This window comes from Arachis hypogaea, chromosome 5 (assembly GCF_003086295.3).
Source record: "Arachis hypogaea cultivar Tifrunner chromosome 5, arahy.Tifrunner.gnm2.J5K5, whole genome shotgun sequence".
Classification (NCBI taxonomy): domain Eukaryota; kingdom Viridiplantae; phylum Streptophyta; class Magnoliopsida; order Fabales; family Fabaceae; genus Arachis; species Arachis hypogaea.
In genome coordinates, this window is record NC_092040.1 from 61684179 (window position 1) to 61689882 (window position 5704).

Below are 5704 nucleotides of genomic sequence, written 5' to 3' on the forward strand. Positions count from 1 at the left end.
GCTCTCCTTGTGCTTCAGCGCAGCGTCTTCGGCCAACTTCACAGAAGCCGCCAAAGCCACAGAACTAGCTTTTTCACCCTCTAATTCTTTCTCCACCTTCGCCAACTTTTCCTCCAGCTCCTCCTTCAAACCTTTTATCCTATCAAATTCCGACTTACCCTGAGCAGTTCGAAAAAGAGACGCGCCCATATGAGCCATCTTCACACTACTTTTAGTTATGAACTCTAGGTGATAAAGAATGGACATATCATCCATTGAAAGACCTCCGTAGGGGGCAATCTGCTGGTCAACAAACTCAACGGCATTAAAATCAGAGGCATCAAGGTTAACGGGCTTAGATGTTTTTTTCTTTTTTGGAGGACGAGCACCAGAATCAGCATCTGAAGTCTGGGGAGGGTCAGCCAGACGAACCCGAGGAGTAGGGATCACCCTCCTCAGCACAGGTGAGCTCAGCACGAACGGCTTCACCTGAACCTGAGAATTTCCCTCTCCTGACGCTTTGGCCGATATTTTTTGAGCAGCAGCAGCTTTCCTTATGATGAGCGGATAATTTATACGCTTTATGGCATTGTTTTTAGGTTGTTTTTAGCATATTCTAGTTACTTTTAGGGATGTTTTCATTAGTTTTTATGTTAAATTCACATTTCTAGACTTTACTATGAGTTTGTGTGTTTTTCTATGATTTTAGGTAATTTCTGGCTGAAATTGAGGGACCTGAGCAAAACTCTGATAAGGAGGCTAACAAAGGACTGCTGATGCTGTTGGAATCTGACCTCCCTACACTCGAAATGGATTTTTCTGGAGCTACAGAACTCCAAATAACACGCTCTCAACGGCGTTGGAAAGTAGACATCCAGAAATTTCCAGCAATATATAATAGTCCATACTTTATTCGGGAATTAACGACATAAATTGGCGCTCAACGCCAGTTCTATGTTGCTGTCTAGAGTCAAACGCCAGAAACACGTCACGACCCGGAGTTGAACGCCCAAAACACGTTACAACTTGGCGTTCAACTCCAAAAGAAGCCTCAGCTCGTGGATAGATCAAGCTCAGCCCAAACATACACCAAGTGGGCCCCGGAAGTGGATTTATGCATTAATTACTTACTCCTGTAAACCCTAGTGGCTAGTTTATTATAAATAGGACTATTTACTATTGTATTAGTCATCTTTTGGCCATTTGGTCTTTTGATCATTCAGGGGGCTGGAGTTTCTACACACCATAGATTAAGGGTGTGGAGCTCTGCTGTACCTCAAGTTTTAATACAATTACTACTCTTTTCCTTTAAATTTCATTTATTCCTGTTCTAAGATATTCGTTGAACTTCAACTTGATGAATGTGATGATCCGTGACACTCATCATCATTCTCACCTATGAACGCGCGTGATTGACAACCACTTCCGTTCTACCTTAGGCCGGGCGCATATCTCTTGGATTCCTTAATCAGAATCTTCGTGGTATAAGCTAGAATTGATGGCGGCATTCATGGGAATCTGGAAAGTCTAACCTTGTCTGTGGTATTCCGAGTAGGATTCTAGAATTGAATGACTGTGACGAGCTTCAAACTTCTGAAGGCTGGGCGTTAGTGACAGACGCAAAAGAATCAAGGGATTCTATTCCAACCTGATTGAGAATCGACAGATGATTAGCCGTGCTGTGACAGAGCATTTGGACCTTTTTTACTGAGAGGATAGGATGTAGCCATTGACAACGGTGATGCCCTACATACAGCTTGCCATGGAAAGGAGTAAGAAGGATTGAAGGAATAAGTAGGAAAGTAGAAAAAGAAAGGGCACAGTATCTCCATACGCTTATCTGAAATTCCCACCATTAATTTACATAAGTATTTCTATCCCTTTATTTTATTTATCTTTTAAATATCTAATCCAATTACATTTGACTCTACCTGACTAGGATTTACAAGATGACCATAGCTTGCTTCATACCAACAATCTCCGTGGGATCTACCCTTACTCACGTAAGGTATTACTTGAACGACCCAGTGCACTTGCTGGTTGGTTGTGCGAAGTTGTGAACCATGGTATTGGCACCAGGTTTTTGGCGCCATTGCCAGGGAAAGAAAGAGCAATGAATTTTACAAAATACATAAACATATGAATCACAATTTCGTCCACCAAGTTTTTGGCGCCGTTGCCGGGGATTGTTTGAGTTTGGACAACTGACGGTTCATCTTGTTGCTTAGATTAGGTAATTCTCTTTTCAAAAATCTTTTTCAAAATTTTTTTTTCTTTTTCGTTTTTTCCAAAAATATTTTCGAAAAAAATTAATAAAAATCCAAAAAAAATTAGAAAATCATAAAAACCAAAAATATTTTGTGTTTCTTGTTTGAGTCTTGAGTCAATTTTTAAGTTTGGTGTCAATTGCATGCTTTAAAAAGTTTTTCATGCATTTTTCGAAAATTCATGCATTCATAGTGTTCTTCATGATCTTCAAGTTGTTCTTGACAAGTCTTCTTGTTTGATCTTGATGTTTTCTTGTTTTGTGTTGTTTGTTGTTTTTCATATGCATTTTTCGTTTGTTAGAGTCCATGCATTAAAGATTTCTAAGTTTGGTGTCTTGCATCTTTTCTTTGCATCAAAAATTTTTGAAAAATATGTTCTTGATGTTCATCATGATCTTCAAAGTGTTCTTGGTGTTCATCATGACATTCATAGTGTTCTTGCATGCATCATGTGTTTTGATCCAAAATTTTTAAGTTTTGGGTCATAATTGTGTTTCTCTCTCTCATAATTAAAATTTAAAAATAAAAAAAAATATCTTTTCCTTATTTCCCTCCAAATTTTCGAAATTTTGGGTTGACTTGGTCAAAAATTTTTAAAATTAGTTGTTTCTTACAAGTCAAGTCAAATTTTCAATTTTAAAAATCTTATCTTTTTAAAATCTTTTTCAAAAATCATATCTTTTTCATTTTTTTTCGAAAAATTTCAAAAATCTTTTTCAAAATATTTTCAAAATCTTTTTCTTATCTTTATATCATATTTTCGAAATTACACTAACAAGTAATATGATTGATTCAAAAATTTGAAGTTTGTTACTTTCTTGTTAAGAAATGTTCAATCTTTAAATTCTAGAATCCTATCTTTTAGTTTCTTGTTAGTTAAGTAATTAATTTTAATTTTAAAATTAAATCTTTTTATCTTTTATCATATCTTTTTCAAAAATTTTATCTTTTTCAAAATTTTGATTTCAAAATATCTTATCTAACTCCTTATCTTCTTATCTTTTCAAATTTGATTTTAATATCTTTTTCAACTAACTATTTGACTTTTTGTTTGTTTCTTATCTTTTCCAAAACCACCTAACTACTTTTCCCTCTCTAATTTTCGAAAATATCTCATCCCTTTTTCAAAAATTCTTTTTTGTTTTAAATTTTAATTTTAATCTTATCTTATCTTTAATTTTCGAAAATACTAACCCCTTTTTCAAAAAAAAATTTAATTTTCGAATTCTCCCTCTCTTTTCTTATTCTATTTAATTATCTATTTACTAACACTTCTCTTCACCTCTCTTCATCTAAAAATCCGAACCCATTCTTCTTCACTCTTCCCCCCTTTCTTCTTCTACTAACATAAAGGAATCTCTATACTGTGACATAGAGGATTCCTCTTCTTTTCTTGTTTTCTTCTCTTTCACATGAGCAGGAACAAGGAAAAAGGCACCTTTGTTGAAGCTGATCCAGAACCTGAAAGGACTCTGAAGAGGAAACTAAGAGAAGCTAAACTACAACAATCCAAAAACAACCTTTCAGAAATTTTCGAACAAGAGAAGGAGATGGCAGCCGAACCCAACAACAATAATGCAAGGAGAATTCTTGGTGACTTCACAAAACCAACGTCCAAATTTGATGGAAGAAGCATCTCCATTCCTACCATTGAAGCCAACAATTTTGAGCTTAAGCCTCAACTAGTTGCTTTAATGCAACAGAACTGCAAGTTTTATGGACTTCCATCTGAAGATCCTTACTAGTTTTTAACTGAGTTCTTGTAGATTTGTGAGACTGTTAAGACGAATGGAGTTGATCCTGAAGTCTACAGACTCATGCTTTTCCCTTTTGTTGTAAGAGACAGAGCTAGAATATGGCTGGATTCACAACCTAAGGATAGCCTGGACTCCTGGGATAAGCTAGTCACGGCCTTCTTGGATAAATTCTTTCCTCCTCAAAAGCTGAGCAAGCTTAGAGTGGATGTTCATACCTTCAAACAAAAAGATGGTGAATACCTCTATGAAGCTTGGGAAAGATACAAGCAGTTGACCAAAAAGTGTCCATCTGACATGTTTTCAGAATGGACCATATTAGATATATTCTATTATGGTCTATCTGAGTTTTCGAAAATGTCATTGGACCATTCTGCAGGTGGATCTATTCACCTAAAGAAAACACCTGCAGAAGCTCAAGAACTCATTGACATGGTTGCAAATAACCAATTCATGTACACTTCTGAGAGGAATTCCGTGAATAATGGGACACCTCAGAGGAAGGGAGTTCTTGAAATTGATGCTCTGAATACCATATTGGCTCAGAACAAAGTGTTGACTCAGCAAGTCAACATGATCTCTCAAAGTCTGAATGGATGGCAAAATGCACCCAACAGTACTAAAGAGGCAGCTTCTGAAGAAGCTTATGATCCTGAGAACCCTGCAATGGCAGAAGTTAATTACATGGGTGAACCTTATGGAAACACCTATAATTCATCATGGAGAAATCATCCAAATTTCTCATGGAAGGATCAACAGAAGCCTCAACAAGGCTTTAACAATGGTGGAAGAAATAGGCTCAGTAATAACAAGCCGTTTCCATCATCTTCTCAGCAACAGACAGAGAATTCTGAACAAAGCTCCTCTAATTTAGCAAATTTCGTCTCTGATCTATCAAAAGCCACTTTCAGTTTCATGAGTGAAACAAGATCCTCCATCAGAAATCTGGAGGCACAAGTGGGCCAGCTGAGTAAGAAAGTCATTGAAACGCCTCCCAGTATTCTCCCAAGCAATACAGAAGAGAATCCAAAAGGAGAGTGCAAGGCCATTGATGTGATCAATATGGCCGAATGCACAAGGGAGGAGAAGGACGAAAATCCTAGTGAGGAGGACCTCCTGGGACGTCTCTCAAGCAAGAGGGAGTTTTCTATTAAGGATCCAAAGGAATCTGAGGCTCATATAGAGACCATAGAGATTCTATTAAATCTCCTTCTGCCATTCATGAGCTCTGAAGACTATTCTTCCTCTGAAGAGGATGAAGATGTGACTGGAGAGCAAGTTGCTCAATATTTAGGAGCTATCATGAAGCTGAATGCCAAGTTGTTTGGCAATGAGACTTGGGAAAGTGAACCTCCCTTGCTCATTAATGAACTAGATACCTGGATTCAGCAAATTTTACCTCAAAAGAGACAAGATCCTGGCAAGTTCTTAATACCTTGTACCATAGGCACCATGACCTTTGAAAATGCTCTATGTGATCTGGGGTCAGGGATAAATCTTATGCCACTCTCTGTAATGGAGAAGTTGGGGATCATTGAGGTACAACCTGCCTTGTTCTCATTACAATTGGCAGACAAGTCATTGAGACAAGCTTATGGAATAGTAGAGGACGTGTTAGTAAAGGTTGAAAGCCTTTACATCCCTACTGATTTCATAATCTTAGACACTAGGAGAGAAGAGGATGAATGTATCATCCTTGGAAGA

At 37.3% G+C, this 5704-nt stretch overlaps 1 non-coding gene across 1 annotated transcript; it reads right to left on the reverse strand.

The window, feature by feature from the left end:
* Positions 1–4195: 4195 nt before the first annotated feature.
* On the reverse strand, positions 4196–4299 carry LOC112804666 (small nucleolar RNA R71). Its single transcript, XR_003203276.1, has one exon. It is a non-coding gene; the product is annotated as a small nucleolar RNA R71 (small nucleolar RNA).
* Positions 4300–5704: the final 1405 nt, after the last annotated feature.